Here is a 22510-nt window from a genome sequence, read left to right on the forward strand (position 1 = left end):
CCGAGGACAGTGCAGTCCTCGGCTGACCCAAGAACAAGGGCAAAAAGGTAAAGGAACATGCTTGAAGGGAAATCTAAAATATCTAAGAAAGGCTTCCTTTGCCATCTTCCCCATGCATATCTCTGCGCCTAACAGAGCCTTATCCATTAACTTTATCAACTACTCTCAACGACTTAGGTCTGGGACTGATGGGACAAGTATCAGTCTTGAAAAGGTCGACCCTACACGTGGACGAAGGAAATTGAACGCATGCTAGTATAAAAGAAAAAATATGTAACCTAAAAGAGGGGTCTCTCTGGTTCTTTCTCGAGGTCTCTGAAGTCCCACTGGGAGAAAAGGGCTTCAGAGGTGAACACCCCTGAACCATGCATGAACACCTTAACGAAACCACCGCCGGGTAACCACGACTTAGCCTTTCGAACCCACTCTCTACAAATGATATTGTATGGACCCGTTCACGTTCGGACCAAACTACTATTACGGTTCGTTCCGGAACGTGACCCTACAGGTACTATAAAGTTAGGAACCAAATTGACACAATTAAAAAGTTAGGGATTAAATTGAAATATGTTATAAAAGATAAAAATCAAATATATAGTTTACCTAAAAATAAATTGTGTACTATATATTTAATATCGTTTGTGCATTAATAATTACCCTTTCATTTACTAATGCGGTTTGTTTTTTGACCTTCACAATGTGGTAGGTGTGTGGAACGTGGTGATCTTGGTTGATAGGTGAAAAAGAGGACCCTCTTGTTAATAGTTGGGATAAATTTGGTTCATGTTTAATATGAGATCACCTATCATTTCAAATCCTTTGGAATTTACATATTGGATTTAAAAAAATCAAAAAAGTTTAATAAAAGTATAATGGTTCCCGGTGGCAGTTTAGCATTATTAGTCCTTAAAGGGGCTGGAGAAAATATGATAACAAGTTTTTTTTTTCTTCTTCTTTATATACACACTATATTTCTAGTATATATTGTAATATAAAAGAGTACTATAAAATAATTTAAAATGTAAATTAATTACTTTATAACTCAATATATGTATTATAAAAAGTATATTTATTAGACTTGATAAATTGTGCTAATACTGAGAAATTAACCTATCTTTAATCAATAATCATTTAGGTATTTGACAAGTACATAATAATAATAATAATAATAATAATACAAATCTATATTTATATGTGTTAATTATAATTTTATGAATGATTAATTTTTATTTTTTGGAGAAAATTATGCATTGTCCAATTATTTTAAGTAATTAGTTTATACAATACATCACTAATGAGATTGCAATGAATATAAATAACGTTGACCCCAATGTGTGTGTCTATATATATATATATATATATTTATATATATAAGTCAATAAACTTAAATAAACTAAAAAAATATTTCAATTACATCAATACATGTAAGAATAATTCATATTAACAACTAATACAGTAAGGACTGGATTTGATCCTAGGCCCAAAACAATGAATTTGTAGAGAGTGGGTAGAAGAACTAGGATTAAGTGAATGAGATACCGGTTATAATAAGTTTCCAAGACAATCAAACAGAAATGAACCAGGTTTGCACAAGAAAGTTTGTCCTTGGCACAATCCGAGGAACTCTTGTCTAGTATGTATTGGATAACAATGGTTACAGGAGTTGTTGAGATTGCTACAGCGTTTTCTCTCCCTCTTTCCTCCCCTCTATTCTCTGGGGTATCTACCCTCATTTATACTACATCTCTCCTTCATCTTAACCCTACACGTGGACAGTTGATGGTTTACACTGATACTTGTCCCATCAACCCCCTCTAGAAGTCTTATGGGGTGGTAGCAACTTTCCCTTATATATTTTTGGGTTCCCATCTTCTTTGTACGTTTATGGCGCACGTCCCTATCACTAGAGCTTCCTGAAAGGTCACTTTGATCATTAGGATCTATACCCGATCTATGTTTAGCTTATCCGAGGAGATATTCCTCCTCGGACTCAGAACTCACGCTCTCGGCCAAAGCCCAAAACCCCTATTGTATGATCTGGGCCCATGACCCCACAAATACTATTTTGGTTTGAAAAGAAAGTCTATTTCTTATAAAAAGTAATGCATTCATTGTCAAAGAAAAGTAGTTAATATTTCTTGTTCACTAAGATTCAGCAAAAAAATTTCTTGTTCATTAAGGAAAAAGATTTTGAAAGCTTATAGTATCATAGTACAGTAAAAGGTTTGATAATATTGGCTTAAACATATGACAAGAAAAGAAATTTTAGAAAAAGAGAAAACTTTAAGAAGAAGAACTTCATAGAAGAGAAGACTCTTAGAAACATAATAATTTGATAGTTCCTTTGAGGTTGAAAGGATACTCATGATGAGAGCTATGTAACATGTAAGTAAGATTAGGCTTTTAATTAATCTTTATTGAATATAGTTGATTTGATTTCTCTTGTAACATGGAGGTAGATTGTTTATCGAACTTCAAAACCTCTCATGTTCTCTACATTTGTGCTTGTTGGTTTATTTACCTTTTCTACTATTTGTTAAAATCCATGAGGTTATTGTACATCAAGTGATATCAGAGTGTCGCACAACATTAACCAATGCCCCACGAAACTAGATAAGGTGAATAAATTAGTCAATATCCTTTTTTTTTTTTCGCAAAAATGTCAATATCTTTAATAGGTATCAAAGCATGACTAACAAGCTGATAGCTACTAGTTATCTCTGACAATTTCCTGAATCTTCAATATATAAAAATCCAATCACACATCATATATAGGTTATTCAACTTATTTTAGTCCTTAATTTATATATAATTTTTTAAAGTCTAATAAAAATATACTCCTCCAAACACAAGCTAAAACTTTCATGGCAAAATATTGTGTGATTACTTTTTACTATTAGGCCAACAGGATTTGTATTCAGATTTGAACTCAATTTCCTAATTTAAAGACAAGATTTTATCAATTGAGATTATTAGATTCTAAGTTCTTGCCAATAAAGAGTGTCGATATAAAGTTCACATAGTCCTCAAATTAAAAGCAGAAGGAATTCAAATTTTTACAATACTTTTTAAAAATTTATGATTCATAAAGAAACATAACATTACAATAAGATAGGCATAGATAAAGCAGCATTATGATCATAAAGCCACATGACTTTTTACAAAAAAAAAGAAAAAAAAGAAAAAAAAAAGAGAGAAATTAAGGAAGATCAGTAGATCGACTTATTAGGCTGACATAAAAATAGAGAGCATCCTTAAGCTAAAGCTTAGGATGATGAGGATAACCCATGACTTGACTCTATATAATTAAGCTTAAAAAGCATATGCACTTAAAGACAACCTTGGACTAACCATAGCCGAAAGGGGTACTGCTTTTTGCAATGCAAGTCCGAAGGCCTCATCCATATTTAGCTCAACAACCCCATTTGGCAATTTCCAATCAAATGAGTGCACTAATGTGCCAAGAATGTACTCTACTAGCACAATTCCCATCCTAGTCCCAGCACAAATCCTCCTTCCAGCTCCAAATGGAATTAATTCGAAATCATTTCCCCTTGGATCAATTTTTGCATTTTTCCCACTCAAAAATCTTTCTGGTGTGAAATCTAATGGGTTTTCCCATACATCAGGGTCACGACCTATTGCCCATATGTTCACACTAAGCCTGGTGTTCTTTGGAATGTAATAGCCATTCACTTCACATGCCTCGGTTGAGACTCTAGGTAAGTTTAGTGGCGTGGAGGGGTGCTTTCGCATTGTTTCTTTGCATATGGCTTGAAGATATGGGAGCTTTGCTATGTCTGCTTCCTTTAGACGTCGGTTTCAATTCTTCCAATTACTTGATCCATTTCATCATGTGCCCGCTTGAGGATGCTAGGGTTCTTCAACATCTCCGTAAGTGCCCATTCAATTATGCTTGATGATGTGTCGGTGCCCGCCGTGAACAAGTTCTTCAAAAACATACAGAAATTCATCAGAAATCTAGAAGGAAGAAAATGGCAGAATCTTTTACAAGTGTTAGTTTAGAAGAGAAAAAGATGAGAGAAATGACAAAAAAGTACTAATTTTCTTTGAGAAGGAAAGCACAGAAAAGATTATTTTGTTTATATAAAAAAATAGTAGTTATATTCAATACAATGATAGTAGAGACACTACAAATTTTATTTTATAATCCTTATAAATTGATGCGTCAAATTTTTTAAATATAAAACAAAAAAGTAATTAAAAAATTATTTATTATGTTATTGAAATTGCATCAATCACATTTATTGCTATATTATTTTGTAAGACTTTTATAGTACAGTTGATAATAACTTTAATATTATCTTTTAAGCCAAAGTTAGATAATATAAAAGAATCATATTATTATTTTTATGACACGATATCATAAATATATAATTGGTCACATAAAGTCTACAGGCATTGATAAATTCATTGAAAATTTAACACATTCTCATTTGATAGACATGTTGACTTGAGCCCACTAAGCTAGTATCACGTTATTTAAAATTTAAAATAAATTTATTTTATGGTTCAAATTAAATATTACACACATATATAGTGTAATTAAATAACATAGCACTGGATATCTGTAAAATCTATATTATTTAATTTGAACCTTGAAAAATCCATCTCAAATTGAGATGATCTTTTGCCAAAAGAGGGGAAGGGGGGGGGGGGGTAAGAGAGTTTATGATATATTTTTAGGTGTCATAGAAAGATTTTATATGTGATTATATATATTCTTTTATTAACAGAGTTTATGATTTTTTTTTAGGTGTCATAGAAAGATTTTATATTTGATTATATATTCTTTTATTTTTTTATAGATAGTATTTCAAACTTATAGCGTTCGTTTCATAATAATTTATATTTATCATCAGGCCAAGACATTAGTTGGTTTTTGGGGTAAAGCACGGATTGAATTTCAAATCTCATATTCGACGAAAAGAGAATTTACTAGTTGAGTTAATTGGAACTCAAAATTTACAATAACTTTTCATAATATGTTGATATGACAAGTTGTGATTAGTAAAAATCACTTTCACATAGAACTACAATTAATATAATTTTTATTATACAACCCATCAAACAATCACAGCCTACCAACTCAATCACATGTTGTGAAATATGATGTGTAGTTTCACTTTTTTATTTCTACTTAGGAATTTGATTATCTAACACCTACTATTTTACATATTTTTTACATCCTCTTTTATATGTAAAAATGTGACATGCCCGCATCAATTATAGATAGGACAAAGTTTGGTTCCAAACTTTTTTGGAGCCAATGGCTCCAACTTCACTCAATATCTTTTTATTGAATGTGAATTTTGACAAATCTACCATTAGATTACATTTTCTTATAATATTCTTTATACTTGTAAAATTTCTGAATAATCAAATATTAATAACTATTTTATCAACAAATGTTCAAATTTCAAATCTGTTGTAATATAAGATTATGCATAAAAAATAAGTTTATGAATCGAATTGTAAATAACATCTAATTGACATGAAATTTGATATGCATGTTAAAAATATAAAGAATATACAATTCAACGGTTAGATTTTCAAAATATATAATTATGTTAATTAATTTAATTAGTGGGTGTTAAAACCAAACTTTGTCCTATGAATATGTGTATGAAATAATAATAGATATCACGTGAAAGAATATTTTCCTATGATATTGGGTTAGAAATGCTAGTTTATATATGGTACTGTCATTATCATGCAGTACTTCACATGTTTGTCGTCAAACAAAATCTTGACAAGTGTTATGTGATTATTTCAGCAAAAGCGGAAAGTGTTATGTGACTATAATAATAGTCAACCAACTGTGAGTCTTGTTTTTAAAAGACATATACGGCATGGCCAAAAAACAAGACTCACAGTTGGTTGACTAGTGTTATGTGACTATAATAATAGTCAACCAACTATGAGTCTTGTTTTTAAAAGACATATACGGCATGGCCAAAAAACAGAAAGAATGCTTCCTAAAATTGATAATGCATACCTGAAAGAAAAATAGAATATTTTATGTAATAAAAGGAGATAAAATATATACTATACCAATAGATTCAGCTAAAAAAATACTACACCAATAGAAGTGCCTTAATGTTGGTCAAATTAAGCCTTTCTCCGTCGGAATTGTCTTGATTAGCCACAACAATGTCTAAGAAATCTGGCTTCCCCTTACGCTCATGAGCAGAAACTGTGTGCTCCTCAATCATCTTTGCCAATAGCACATCGAACCGCTTATGCAGCTTCTTCATTCCACGCTCAATACCTTGCAAATCCAACCATGCAATGGATGGTATAAAATCACCAATGTTGAAGAACCCAGCTGAAGTCATGAGCTCCACAACCATGTCCTTAAACTCATTAGACTCCTCACCGTGTGTCACAAACACACGGCGACTTAGTATCACTTGGCCTATCATGTTCGCCATGGCATAAGTCAGCAATTCTGGCACCGCCACTGGCTCACCTTGTTTGCTAGACTCATACATCGCTTGAACCATGTGTCCTAGTTCAATAACTCGAACTTGAACCCAATCATCAAGAGCTTTCCCACCAAGCATGTGTAAGTTACTTAATTTTCTAAGCAACTTCCACCTTGGTCCATAATGAGCAAAAACCATGTCCTGAGCATCATAGGCTAAATGGGTAGCACCAGCATTTGGGGGCCTATTAGAGAAATTGATATCAAGCGTCTTGAGAAATGCTCGTGCTGCATCTGGTGTAGATGCTACGACCATGTCACAAGTACCCATTTTAAGGCACATGACAGGTCCATATTGCTTTGCCATTTTAGCAAGAGCAACATGAGGCATGGCTCCTAGAAGTGGAAGTGCACCTACGATAGGCCAGCCTTTAGGGCCTGGTGGGAGTTTCCTAGAAGGGTTTTTGAAGAGTAAACGAATGGAAAAGCGGGTGATAAAGAAGACAACAATGGCAGCAGCTAGTTCTCTGAGAAGAAATGTATCTAAGGCCATGGTGTGTGCGTGTGTGTAGTGAAGGGCTATGTAACAATACTACAATGAGTACTAGGATTGGGCTGTGTGACATAAGGCGGTGCCTTGATGCGTTACATATATAGCAGCCTAGATGTTGTTAGGTGATGAACACGTGACTCACAGTGTGTGACTTCTCAGCTACTTCTCTACTTTAGAGAATTATCGTGTCCCTACAATCTCCGGCTGGGAGAAATAATACAATGTTTTGGTAATATCAATTCAGTATCTACTTTGATATTTTCTATCCAATAAATAAGTGATACATATTTCAAAAAATCATATCAAACTACTCCAATAAATGATTAATTTATCTTCTCGATAGTATAGAAAATTGTGATTAATTTATTAGGATAGTCTGATGTGGTTTTTTAAAACAGGTGTCACTCATTTATTGGGTAGGAAATACCAAAACAGATACTGAGTTGATATTACCGAAACATGGTAAACTTTCTAGAGACAAAGAGACTGGAAACAAAGCAATTAATGCTCTGTTGATCTACTATTGCTCTACAGTAAAAAAAAAATCAGCTAAATTTTTCAAAGAAAATAAGGGAATATAACTGGCTTTACTTTATTTGGAAATAGTTTATTTAGTTGAAACTAAAAATATTTTGTTAAAAGTACTATAAATAAAACTAAAAATTAGCGAAAATAGTACAGTGAGATTTATAAATAGTACTAAAAAGTGTAATAGGACTCATAAATAGTAGCAAAAATAAGCTAAATAGTAAAAAAAAAATTGTCTTTTTCAGCCAGTGCCAGATGCAACTTTGGTTTAGTGTAAATAATGAGATAAATAGTTTTTTTTTTTCTAATTTTTTTAGCTTAGCTAGAGTGCCAAATAATGAAATTATTACTGCAATTGCTGAAGTTTGTGAAGAGTCTGGACAGAAAATTAGTCAAGGAAAACCCCGTATATATTACTCTCCTAATGTTAGTGAGGAGATGAAGGAGGAGGTTTGGGAGAAACTAGGGGTTAGTGAAACCAGGAATATAGGAAAATACCTTGGTTTCCCTATTCTACATAAGGGTGCCAATCGGAGGCAATATAATGATATTGTGGAAAGAGCCATGAATAAATTAGCAGGGTGGAAAGCAAAATTTTTATCCTTTGTAGGTCGGTCAGTCTTGATTAAGTCTGTCATGTTTGCCATCCCTAATCATGTGATGCAGGGTGCTGCCCTCCCGACGGCCAAAATTGGAAATTAACACTGTTTTTCAAATAATATAATTAGTAGACACTGTTTCCAAATTATATATATTACTAACATCTCGAATTTAAAAGACTTGATTTAGGACTATAAATCGAGTCTTAAAAACTTGGTTTCCATGGTCTGACCACGTCCGATGTGGCATTCACTTGGAAATCGAGTCTCTTAGACTCAATTTACAAGTTGACCCTTTTTTTTTTTTACCGAAACAAAGTAGCCTAGGCACAACGACAAGGAAGGGTCCTAAGCCATGCAAGCCTACCCAATAGCCTGGGCACAAGGACAAGGACAGACTACCCACTGCCAAAAGCAAAAACAAATCTATAAAATACAGAACAAAAGTTGGATAGTCATAGAAAAATCTATAAAAAATACAACTAAAATTTGAGTAGTCACAATCATGTTATAATTAATTTCTATTCTCAAAAAAAAAAATGTTATAATTAATTTAATAATTATTTAAAATATAAATAAATATAATAAATTAGTAAAAATTGAAAATTTAACTAAAATAGTTCAAATAAATATAGAAATTTATTTTGCAAATAAACATTTTCAACTTAAGATTTATGGTGAATTTATTATAGAATTAACGTTGTTTTAAATATTAATTCGATACAAGAATTTATTTTAAAAATATTATAAAATATTGTGTAAAAATATCTTAATTTCTAACCCAAAACAAATTAAAAACCTTTTTCTTTTTATTCCCTTCATTCACCTGATAGCATCACATCTCAAGACATCAACTTCACCCATTTTTTTTTTTTTTTCCCCAAGGCTTCCATTTCCCAAAGTTTACTCTGCACCACACCTTTTAAAACAATCTCTACAATAAGTTAGCCATTTATACTTCTAGTCTTCTTCCTATCTTTTTCTTCTTTCATCTAAGTTTCCTTTGTTTCTTCCATCACTCCAACTTTTCACACCCTTTTTTTTACCTTTCTTAAGTTTTCTTAAACCAGTTTATGCAACGTCTTGAGACAAGAGATAGGAAAACAAGACAGAGAGAGAAAGAGAAGAAGATTAAGAAGAAAAGTTCTTGTTAAAACATGACATTTGAGGCTTCAGGCTACTCAACTTTTAGTTGTATTTTATACATTTTTCTGTGACTACCCAACTTTTGTTCTGTATTTTATACTTTTTTTTTTTTTTTTTTTTGCTTTTGGCAGTGGGTAGTCTGTCCTTGTCCTTGTGCCCAGGCTATTGGGTAGGCTTGCATGGCTCAGGACCCTTCCTTACACCTTTTGTATTTGTTTTATTTAAATATACTATTCTACTTTGTTTCGGTCCAAAAAAAAAAAAGGGTCGGCTTGTAAATCGAGTCTTAGAGACTCGATTTCCAAGTGGACGCCACGTGGAAAAAATGCCACATTGGACATGATCAGATCATGGAAACCGAGTTTTTGAGAGTTTATTCATAGCCCTAAATCAAGTCTTTTAAACTCGAGATGCTAGTAATATATATAGTTTGGAAACAGTGTCTACTAATTATATTGTTTGGAAAATAGTGTTAATTTCCAATTTTGGCCCCTCCTAGCCCATATTTGTGACAAATTGGACAAGGTTAATAGAGACTTTCTATGAGGCTCCATTAGTGACAGAAAAAGGTTTCACTTAGTGGGCTAGAACAAAATTGTCAAATCTAAGAAAGAGGGTGGGCTTGGGATTCAAGCTGCAAGAGCAAAAAATATTGCTTTGCTTACAAGGTTAAATTGGAGATTGTACTATGAACAGGATGCGAATTGGGTTGGAATAATTCTGAAGAAATATTGTTCTGGTTCGAGAGCTAAGTCTAGTAATCCGGATAGTCTTCCATCATCACCTAATTGGAAGGCCATTAAGGCAAGATTCCCTGTGTTTCTAAAGGGTGTTTGTTAGGGTATAGGAGATGGGTCGAGGGTCAGATTTTGGTCAGATAGTTGGATAAAGGGTGAGTCATTGAGGGAATTGATTGAAGGACCCCTTAACCAGGGTGACATTGATCTTACGGTTGCTGGTTTAAGGAATGAGGGTAGGTGGAATTGGGAGGTTGCCTCCTTTGTTTTTCCTGAGGATATTACGGATAAAATTAAAGCCATCCCAATTCGGAGTTGTGGAGTGAGAAGTGATTTCATCATGTGGAAAGCCTCAAAGGATGGGGAATTTACTTTCAAATCAACCTATCAATTGGCTAGACAAAAGGAAATCCCAGGGAATGTTTTCCAAAGTTTTTGGATTTGGAAGCTGGACATTCTTCCAAAGATTACCCACTTCTTGTGGCTAAGCTTCCATGGCAGAATCCCTGTGCATGGTGTTTTGGTTGCATGAGGTATAAATGGTGATAAGCTTTGTCCCTTGTGCAAATGTAGTGAGGAATCTATTTCTCATCTACTATGTGATTGTGTTATAGCTTGTGATTTTTGGAAGAAGCTGGAACCTCCCCCGTCCCTTACTAGCACCTTTTTTGATAGTCTTGAGGATTGGTTGAAGGTTAATAGCACAAGTAGAATTGTGCATAAAGCCTTGGTCCAACGGCGCACTTTATTTCTCTTTGCTCTGTGGTGTTTGTGGAAGAACAAGAACAAGTTTTTTTTTGAGACCGGCCACTACTCTTAATCCCAACCTTCATAAGTTCTGTATCCACCAGGCAAGGGAATACTATTTCTGTATGAGCAAAACCTCCATGCCAAGTACTAAAGTTGCCATTTAGGTAAAGTGGAATAAACCAGCTGTTGGGTGGTTTAAACTTAATACTGACGGGGCTTCCTTTGGGAATCCTGGCAAGGCAGGGGGTGGAGGCAATATCAGAAATAGCCATGGTCATTGGGTCAAAGGGTTTTCTAGATCAATACGGTATACTACTAGTATTATAGCAGAATGGTGGGCTTTAAGAGATGGTCTTACCTTAGCTATTCAACTAGGCTACCAGCAGTTGGAGATTGAGCTTGATGCCAAGGTGATTATGGATCTCATAAACTCTAACAGCATTTCTAATAGAGTTTACACTCCTCTATTGCATGACTGCAGGTTGCTGCTAAGCCAACTTCAGCAGGTCAGAGTAGCGCACGTTTTTAGAGAGGCTAATAAATGTGCGGATTTTTTGGCTAAGAGGGGTTGCTACTTGCAAGCTGATTTTGATGTTTATGATCAACCCCCCTCTATTGATTTGCTTCCTTTACTATACACAGATGTGTATGGTGTGTCTTTTTGTAGGTTGATAAGCCCAACGTTGGTCACTGTACCCAGTTAGTTCTCTTAATAATATTTCCTTTTAACCCAAAAAAAAAAAAAAAAAAGATGAAGAAATTATGAGAATAAGAATTTAGTTTTATTCCAAATCTAGAATTTGAATATACCTACATCACATGAAAAATTATGCAAATACATGAAGTTCTGTAATTTTGTTACTTGAGAATGATGAGATGCAAAGTTGCACAATTATGTTTCTCATACAAGTTATGAGGGTATAATATTTCTTAAAAAACAAGCACACAATGCTATAGATTAATTTCATTATTTCTAAAATTTTGTTTTTTAATTTAAAAAAAAATTACTTTTTTAGGGATTTTTTTTATTAAAAAAAAAGTACTTAATAGACTTGGTCATGTGGCCTGACTGGTAGGTGGAGATAATATGATGGTTTAAAATTTTACTTTTAAACTTCCAAGCTATAACTTAGATTTGAATATGATAAATTGTAGAGGTTTTTTTTTTTTTTTTTTTTTTTTTTTTTTTTTAAACTGGAATTCATTAAAAAAAAAAAAAAAAAAAAAAAAAAACAACTGGAAACAATGAGGGGGTTTCTTCCTTGCAAACATCAACTAGACAAGGTGAAGATTGGTCGAATTGAAAAAGCAAGACTCATTGGAAGCATGGGCAAATTTAGCTGTGGTATGAGCAGCATAGTTACAGCTTCTACAGACCCAAACAAAATTACAAGCAACAAAACTCAAAGCTGAATCCCGAATGTCGAACACAAAGTGGGAGATGGACCAGGCGGGACAAGGACCATTGGAAAGGATAGCTTCATAGCAGACCTTTGAATCCCTTTTGAACTGGACATGGCTCCATCTCTCGCAGGTTGCCAGTTGTACTACCTAGTGGAGAGCCATGGCTTCTACTTGGAGGAGCAAAAGCTTAGGGGTAGATCTAGTCCAGACCTTGAGAACAGTAACATGAGGGTCCTTGGCAATGACTGCTAGGGAGGAACGAGAACTTAAAAGTGCAGCATCAGTATTGACCTTGATAAGACCCCCCGGGGGGGGGGGGGGGAGGGGGTGACCACTTGGGAGCATTGAGCATGGGTTTGGAGGGCTCAAGTTGAGAGATGATGAGAGCAAATTTGCGGCAGTTGGACAGGATGTTTTGGTGAAGGTCCATTGTGGAAGCTTGTTGGAGCATAGCATTGCGGATATGCCAAATTTTTTCAATTGTGAGCACCGTGTTGAAAGAAACAATCCACTGATCTTGGGTATGGCACAAAGAAGCTGGGGGGCAAAGAATCAGTTTAATTATGTCAAGGTGGGAGTTTAAAGGTACCTGATCTGCCTTGAAACCCCAACAAGTGGTGAACCACAGAGCTTTGGCAGCGGGGCATTTGAAGAAAAGGTGGAGGGGGAATTCGAGTTCATGATTGCAAAGTAAGTTGCATGGGTTATTTATGTCCATTCTAATCATGAGATTATCTTTAGTAGGTAGGACATTAGAGCCTACTCTCCAGAGCAGCATCTTGATCCTTTTAGGGACATAGAGCTTCTAGAGTATTTCCTAGTCTATATCTATGCTTGGTGGAGGGTTGTCTTAGGAGGCAATCTGTTTGTAGGATGCTTTAATAGAGAAACAACCTTTCAAATCTGGCATCCATACAAGCTTGTCGGGTTTTGTCTGATGGGAATGGGAATGGAGAGAATTGCCTGGGCATCTGATGTGGTGAAAAGGTCATGAATTAAAGGTGCTTTCCAGCAATGCAGCTCTGGATTTATGAGATGAGACACAGTCAGAGGTGATAAGGTGGATGAGGCAAACCTAGGGGATGTGATAAAGCCTCGAATCCACGACACCTAGGGGTCAAGCCATATGTCCACAGATTTACCATTACCAATCATGTAGCAGGCACCTTTAGTGATGATACCCTTAGTTCTTTCAATAGCCTTCCAAATAGGGGATGCCTTTTTCAAAGTGTCAGACCGAAGCTAATCATCCTTGACTTTATATTTTTATCATAGGATCTTCATACACAAACTGTCTCTTTTAGAGGCAACCATCCATGCTAACTTTGCTAAAAGAGCATTGTTGATGTTTTTGGATTTTTTAAAGCTGAGACCACCTTCTTTTATAGGATGGCAGAGATGATCCCAGGCTTTCCAAGCGATAAATTTACTGTCTTGTTGCTTTGGTTTCCATCAAAACCTTCTAGTGAAGGAGTCGAGTTTATCACAAACATTGTTAGGGATGTTGAAGATAGACATGGTGTAGTTTGGTATGGTTTGAGCCACTAAATTAATTAGAGTCCTTCTGCCAGCCCAAGACAAACTTTTACTTCTCCACCCCATGAGCTTGGCTTCAAGCTTGTCCTAGAGGAAGGTGAAATCTTTGGAAGGTGCTTTTGAAAGGAACATTGAGGCACCAAGATAGATTACATCTTTCTTTAAATTTTTCACTCGCAGTATGCTTTTGACAAGCCTGCGATTGTGTCTTTGAGTGTGTTGGGAGAAGAACATTTCGGACTTGTTCTTGTTGATGGCTTGCCCTGACCAGCTATAGTATTTGTCCAAGACCTTAACTAGATATGTTGCGTCTCTCCTGGTTGCTTTGGTGAACAATACAACGTCATCCACTTACATGACATGGGTGATGGTTGGGCCAGAGATGCTGGTTTTGATGCCACTAATATTTTTCAATCTGAGCTCATAGTCTAGCAATCTGGATAAGACTTCTTGCCCCATAATAAAAAGATAGGAAGACAAAGGGTCACCTTGCCTGAGGCCTCAGCTAGGCTTGGAACACTCTGTTTTACCTCCATGGACGAGGACCTTAAATGAAACAGAAGATATGTAGGAGATAATCTAGTTTGTGAAGGTGTCATTGAAGCCAAAGTGGAGGAGGATAGCTTTGATGAACTTCCAATTAACTCTGTCATACGCTTTCTGGAGATCCAGCTTGATGGCATAAGTCCCAAACTTGTTTTTTGGGATTTGAAGCTATGCACAATTTCTTGGACAATGATTTGGTTCTCAACTATCCATCTATTGGGAATTAAGGCTGATTGAGTAGGAGAGATGAGCTTGTCAAGGAGGGGTCTAAGCTTGGTAATGAGAAGCTTGGAAATAATCTTGTACACAATGTTACACAAACTAATGGGCTTGAAATAGTTAACAGATGTAGGGTTAGTAATCTTTGGAATGAGCACAATCAAAGAACTGTATAACTCTTTAGGCATAGAGCCTTTTAGGAAGAAGGTCACTGCCTTGACTACATCGTTTCCCACGGTAGGCCATAGTTTCTTGTAAAATAAGGTTGGGAATCTGCCGGGACCAGGGGCTTTCAAGTCTTGCATCTAAAATAATGTGTATTTAATTTCATCTGGGGATGGGGTTTGCTTAAGGATGTCATTTAAATCTTCTGTGATGCAGGGAAGGACCAAGTGCTCTAGATGGTCTGGAAAGCTTGTGTCTTCTTCTCTGAAGAGATTGATGAAATTGGCCCGGAAAAGGTCATGAATTTGCTTTGGGTCATGAATCCAGGACCCATCTTCCTCTTTGATGGCATCGATGTCATTACTTCATCTGTAGATTATTGTGGACCGGTGGAAAATTTTGGAATTTTTATCTCGGAGCTTAAGCCAAAGCTCCCTAGATTTTTGATGCCAGAGGACTTTGCTTCTAAAGAGCCATTCTGTGAGTTCAAATTGAAGGGCTTGTTTCGCAAGTTCATTGGCTTGAGATGGAGGCAAGTCCTAGGACTGCTTGATTTTTTGGATAAGATTGTTGATTCTGTCCTGACAGCAGCCGAAGACTTCTTTGTTCCATTTTTTGAGAGCATCTCTAGTTAAGGCTTGTCTTTTATAAAGCTTTACAAAATCTGAACCCAACGCTTCCATGTTCCACGCCTTGTCAATTACGGAATGGCAACTCTCATCTCTTAGCCAAACTGCTTCAAACTGAAAAGGTCTGTGGACAAAGCTATCAGAAGGATTTGTGTCAAGGAGAATGGGGGTGTCGTTAGACTTGATGGCACCAAGATGGGATATAGAGGCTTTTTGATAGGCTAGTCTCCATGAGGTACTGGCAACTCTTCTGTCTAGCCTCCTTTTGATTGCGACGCTACCCCATTTTCCTTTGGCCGAAGTGAATTTGTTCCCTGAGTAACCTAGGTCCACTACATTAAATTTGAATAGAAGTTCTTTGAGATAATTTGTGGCAAAGGTGCTACCCTTTTTGCCTCCTGATTGTTCATCGTCATTGATGATGAAATTGAAATCACCGATATAAGCCCAAGGTCCATGGTGAGCCTCTAAGAGAGCAAATAAATTCCCCCACGCTTTCTTTTTCTTGGAATGATAGGGAGGCTTATAGAAACAGACTAGCAACCTGTCCAGAATAGAGTCAAAGATTTTGACGGCTATAAGATTTTTGTCAAATTCTACCTCCTTTATAGACATACCATTTTTCCACAAAATGCATAAGCCCCCTGCCCTGCCTTTAGACTCAACCATTCAACTTTTTAAAAGAATATCATTTACCACTAAACTAGGTTCTTTTATTAACATGGTTTTAAAAATCCTTATTATTAAACCAGGTTATGCTATTAACATGGTTAAGTCTCTTTTTTTTTTTTTTTTTAAGAATGGTTCTTAAAGTCCTTTCTGATTCATAGCCAAAAAAAAAAAAAAAAAACATTGTTGTTCTCTCTGACCTATCTATTATCAGCAGAACAATAACAGCAACAACAACAACAACAACGCAAGGCAAGCAGGTAAATGGATGAGTATTTAACTGATGGGCTTCTCATTGAGATCCTACTCTGGTTGCCACTGCTGCCTTTGTATGATTTTAAAAGGGTTTCAAAAAGGTGGTATGAGATTATTTCTAGTTCTTATTTTAAGGAACTTTATAGAAAGAGAAATAACAGGATAGAAGAAAATGACTTATCGTCTTTGCTAGGCTTCTACATAACTAGTGGGATAGAACAAGCATTTTTTCCCACTACATCATCTCGGTTAGAGACATTTTTTCCTATATCATCTTCACCTTGTGTACCAGATTCAGATTGGTTCAAAATTATTTATATTGATCGTTCTTCGTTTATTGCCTTTTCAAATGGCTGCATGACATTTGGCAATCATTACCGGAGTGATTACTACTTGAGCAATTACACACAACGAAAGCTTCACCTCTTCCCCAAGCCACGAAATACCCACAAAAATGTTGCAATGGGATTTCATTTTGATTATGCGGCCAAAACGTTTGTGTTGGTACGCATTGGCTTGTCGGATTTTCCTAGTTATAGTTCCACTCGTCATATGGAGATAATTACTTGTGTAGATCGAGCATGGAAAAAAAGCATTCCCTCACATTTACATATTACTTTTCCAATAAGACCGTTTGAGTGTGCAGTGCATGTTAGTGGTGTTTTCTACTGGTTGTAACTCAATAATCGTATAGTGGCATATGAATATAGTTGTCGTCGTTGTTATTGTATTCCTTTGCCTGAAACTAATCCCTATGTAGCAGAGCGATCCGCCATGTTAGGGGAGTCTAAGGATGGGCAACTCCAATATGGGAGAAGTAATTGCTTTGGAATCAGGGTATGGGTTCTTGAAGATTGTGTGACTATAATTGGAATAATATCTCCGCGATGGGTTATGACACAACTTGAGTTTTATGTTACTGCACCATTTGTATCCAGACTTAATGAGCTCTTGTGACCTCATTTTAAACAAGAGCATTCTTCAGAATGAAAGGTTTGCTAACGTTCCCTTGTTTCTGGCTTTCCACGAACCGGAATTTGTTTTCCTAAGGCTGGGCAACAGTGTCCTTGTCTACTGTCTAGTTCAACAGTAGCTGGAGCAGGTTTCGATACAATCTAATGGTGGTATTGTACCACTGCAGGATAATTGCAGAAAAGTTTTTCCTTTCTTTTGGCCAACTTGGTTTACTAATCGTCTTAAGAAAATTTTTGTAGAATCAAGAAACTTGTCTGCAGAGTTTCTTCTCAGCCTTAAACTCAAGGGAGAAGAAGGTGGAATATGTGGAATGATGATGTAGTTAATTATTTTGTATGCACGTCTCCCATCTATTGAATATTGATAATGGTATCAATAAGTATCATGAATATTGAATATTGTAGATTATAAATTTTTTCTTCAATTTTTTCTGTGTGGGGTATGAAACTATCCAAGTTTGTATTTATAAATGTGTAGTTCATGGATCGTGGGCTAGTACAAATTAAAGAATAGAAGACTAAAGTTGTTTTTTTTTTTTTTTTTTGGTGGGGGTTAAAAAGGTGCATTAAATTATAACTGAAGTTTAAGAAAAACTTATAACTAAAGTTAATAGTTCAAGTAAACTACACCTCTAGTATTACTTGATAATTGACATACAATGGAATGGAAGGAGTAGATATAGAACATAGCAAAATACAGCTAATATTCAACCCTTTTCAGCTAGTAAATCAACGCAAAGATTCCCCCGTGCATGTGGAAGAAGATATATCTGTGAAAACTATTTATATTTTTGGAGTCCTTTCTGTTAAGCTACAACTCAATTTAATATATATTTTTTATTGGATGTTAATTTTGACAAATTCACTGTTAAATTACCTCTTTTTTTTTTTTTTTTTTTTTTTTATATATATCTTGTAAATTTTCAGAAGATCAAAGGTTAATAGTTATGTCATTAATTAAATGTTTAAATTTTTGTAGTTTAAAATTATATATATAAATATAAATTGAATAGTAAATAATATCCAATTGGCACAAAATTTAAAATTTTCATGTGTGTTAATAATATAAAGAACATACAATTTAATAATTAAAATTAAAAAATATATAGTTTAAGGACACAATTTGGTTTCTAAGCTCAAAAGGTAAAAGGATCCTGCCCCAAAGAGTTTAATACAATGAATTTATAGAGAGTGGATTCGAAAACTAGGCTCTTATGAGTTGGGTAACAATTATAATAGATCCAGATCATAATAAAGTAAAGATAGATTGATTTTATCTAAAGAAAATCGTCCTCACACAATCCGATGAGATCAGTTCTTATATATATCTCTTGAATTTGATTACAAACACAGTTCTTATTGTTACAATATTTTTCTCTTTGTTTCCCCCCCCCCCCCTTTTCCTTAGGGTTTTCTTTCTATTTTATACTATCTTCCTTCTTTCATATCTACCCTCCACGTGTAGATTAGATTGCTGGTGTTGATTCTTGTTCCATTAGCACCTTCCTGAAGTCTTTGAGGAGCAGTTTGTAAGGCTGAAAATTATCGTTTAGGTATCACTTCCTCATTAATGTGGCTAGAAAGTTAGCTACAGAGTATTCAATGCGGCGGTAGATATTATATGGCTTTCCTCTGTCCTATGATCCCAGGATGCTTGTTCTTATCAACAAATTCTCCTAGAATGTTGCCCTGGATGGCAGACCACACCTTCAGACCTTGACTTTGCTTAGCCAAGGATGCATTCATCCTTGGACCACCTTCTTGGACTCTTATGATTAAACCTCACCTCTTCATTCACTAACACAAACTCCTTTGATAGTGTTTTACCTATCCTCGGATTACTTAATGTCCTCGGACTACTTAATGTCCTTGGATTGGGCCCCCGGCCCAATATATGCATAGATACATACTATTGGGCCTATCACCCCTACAATAGTCATATTAATTTTTTATTGATAAAAAATCACTAAATTTATTATAAACAGATGCAAGGTTACTAAATTAGATTTTTGTTTTCTAAAAGAAAAGATACACACCCATGGTTTGTAATATGTTTAATTATATACCTAAGGTACTGAACTGTTCATTGAAATACCTGAAAGAGATATTGTATCGTAGAATTTAATGATTAATTGTAGGTATATATCATGATGATCAATGGGTATGCACAGAATGGGAGGATGACTTTTGATTGCTATACCTGAGTAGAATTCATTTGGACCAGTGTGTATGGTAGTCTTGTGAATTGGGCTAATAATATTTATTGGTTATCATGAACATGGTTAAGTGATTACTGTCACATTATGAGTGTATTTTGATTTGATGTAATTTTCTTTTGTGTTCACAAATGGTTTGTTTTTTGCTAATTCCTTTTACATGAATATTTTTTTGCAAATTTTCACTTGGAACATTTGGATTTTATTATATTTTCTCTCTTTTGTAACTCAAAATTATTATTGAGCTGTTGAGGGTTTAGTTTTGGTTCACATTTTGTTTGAATTACTTGTCTATGTAATTGGTTCATAATAAGTACAATAAACAGAAATTAACTGGTTTGGCTTTAATACTGGCTTCAGCAAATGAAGGTTGAATAACATTAACATGTACCTTAGTCTGGATATTTTGAAAATTTCATCAAAATGATTCCTATCAGGTCCAGTCAAGTACCAACGAATTATACTGTATATCATTTCCCTTCCAACCAATCCATTGGATTTTTTTCACCTTTAAACAAGTTAAACATACATAAACACACACACACATGCGCAGGGACAGAACTAGGATTCGAAGTCGAGGGGGCAAATATAATTTTTTTGAGAGGGACAAATATAATTTTTCATGGACTTATTTTTTAAAATCTTAAATATATACCTATTATTTAATATTTTAAAAAAATTTGAGGGGCCACAGCCCCCCTCTTCTTGAACATAGTTCTGTCCCTGCACATGCGCCCACACAACACACATGTATAATGCAGACAGTATGTAAGCTGGTTATTGATTTGCTTTATTTTTAAAATAGTAGTTCTTTCCGTTTCGGTGCAATTTTATTGACTGAAGTGGTACTGATAATTTCTTATGAGCTTATGTCATTGACTATGTTTGTGTGTGTCTACCTATGTGTTCCAGTTGTATTCTTGTCTATTTTCCAGCTCCATGTCTTGCCTTTAACCATCTGTGATGGCTTCATGCTATGTCATAAGTTTTTGTGTTGTGTACTGATTGAACATGTCCTAATTTTTTCCAGCCAATCTTTCAAAGGTATCCACGGCCTGAGAAGGAATGTCAGTCATTTTCTCTGCTATATAATGAAAGATCACTAGATCTGGCAAGAATTTCCTTTATAATAGTAGTCATTCCCTTCCATTTCTATTATTATTGGTTCCATTTGATTGATTCCATTGTCCTCTTAATTCATCTTCTCTCCTTTATCCATGTCTATGAGGTTTAAGACTGTTTATTGAAGTAGTTTCTAATCTGGTTTTGAGTCTCCTGGACCAGATTTGCAAGGATAAAGATGAAGCTGAATATGGTTTAGTGGTTTAAAAGCCTTAACTTCACGTAGTCATCACCGGAAATGGAGAACAGCATCAAGGAGTGATGAGATTTCTTCCGAAGCAAATTGTCCTAGAACAAACACACAAAGAAGTTCTCCTTTGAATTCTCCCTTTGGTAGTAATGAAAGCCTGTAGAAGGTAAAGTTAATAAGTTATATTGATTAATAAGTGCGTCCGTTTTGAGTTGAAAATGTAGACTGAAAAAAAATCTTCTTGTGCTCAATTCAGGATAGTGGAGATCACCTTCGTCTTCATAGTCCGTATGAAAGCCCCCCAAGAATGGTCTGGATAAGGCATTGCCTGATCATGTGATATTGTATGATGTTCCTCCTAGAGGTTTCTTCCCTTCAGAATCTGCTAGTGTTGTAAATAGCGGAAACTCTATCACCAAATTGTCGTAGGAATGGGAATGAAGAAAACTTGACAAGAAAATAGACACAAACACAGACAAGAGAGAAAACCAAGAATTTAATTGGTTTGTCTTTTAGACTATGTTTAACGGACCGCAAGAGAACAAATTTCACTAACAAATATGGAGATACAAAGACGGTGTATAGGTACTCCCACAATGCCCAAGCCCCAATACACCCAAATTATTCTCTCACACAAATACGAAGTTCTCTCTCTCAATACAAAAGTTTGGAACTCAATACGAAGTTTGGGGTTGCACCTAATACAAATAGAAGTTTTCTCTTCTCTGCACAACCCCCAACAAGCCCCTTCATTTTGCCACACCACTGGCTCACATTTTGCTGCTCGCGCCACACCACTTTTGAATAACAACCTCCATATATATATTAGAGCAAAACAATACCTAAGTGTCGGCAAGCAAGCAAGAAAGCCATGCAACAAAGAAGTCAACAACTTCGGCAAAGACCATGAAGCAAATCTAACACATTTAATGTAGGCGTGATTCACTTGCTTTACCATGCAACAAATTCACATACTTAAGGAGACAAAAGCTGATCTTAGCCTATGAAGCGTTTCTGGATTCAAGTGCGAGTGATGGTGCGGGACTCGACAATATTTTAAAAAATAGGGTATGGATGCGGTGATTAAAAAATTATTAAAAAAATTATTATATATATTTTCTATATATTTCAAAGGCAATATTATATTTTTATTCTTGGAAAGTATGCAAACAACATCCTTTAAAAGCATGCAAAACAACATTCTGGGAAAGCATGCAAATAACAAATATATTTCATTGCTGGGAAAGCATGCAAATAGCATCCTTTTCTATATATTTTCTATATGTTATCCTTTTCATTTCAAATATATTTTCAAAGGCAAGAAACACAAAAGAAGCAACAAATATTTAGAACAAAATTGAGGAAGGACAGATTTAAGATGTTTGGGCCTCATTCAAAGCCAATTTTGGTTGTTCCAACATGATTTAAGGCCGATATGATTCTATTCGGTCGATACGACCCGATTCTGGCCGAATCTACCCAGATCGGCATGAATAGGCTCGAATCGAAGCCGAGTCAACGTGAATCAGAGCTAAGTCGGCGCGAATTCGTAAAAAAAAAAATAAAAAAAAAAAAAAAAAACTCGAACCTTGCACCGACGCGCAAGTAGTCGCATTGGTGGCCGCACCCCATGTCAGACTTCAATGTGGCACCCTCCCAACTGCGTCGATGCTTCCTAGATCTTAGCATGCACCTAAAGCCACCCCTATATATATTAACCTGTGTTGACAATGCATGCAATTTATGCAAATGAGAGAAGTGATCACATGCAAGAACTATTTGGCTTATGGTGCTTTTCCAACCAGTAATTCCATAGTAAAATAA

The 22510-nt window shown here is 35.3% G+C and overlaps 1 pseudogene; it reads right to left on the bottom strand.

The window, feature by feature from the left end:
* Nucleotides 1–3128: 3128 nt before the first annotated feature.
* Nucleotides 3129–7053, bottom strand: LOC126723729 (flavonoid 3',5'-hydroxylase 2-like; annotated as a pseudogene).
* Nucleotides 7054–22510: the final 15457 nt, after the last annotated feature.

Source organism: Quercus robur, chromosome 1 (assembly GCF_932294415.1).
Source record: "Quercus robur chromosome 1, dhQueRobu3.1, whole genome shotgun sequence".
Lineage (NCBI taxonomy): Eukaryota > Viridiplantae > Streptophyta > Magnoliopsida > Fagales > Fagaceae > Quercus > Quercus robur.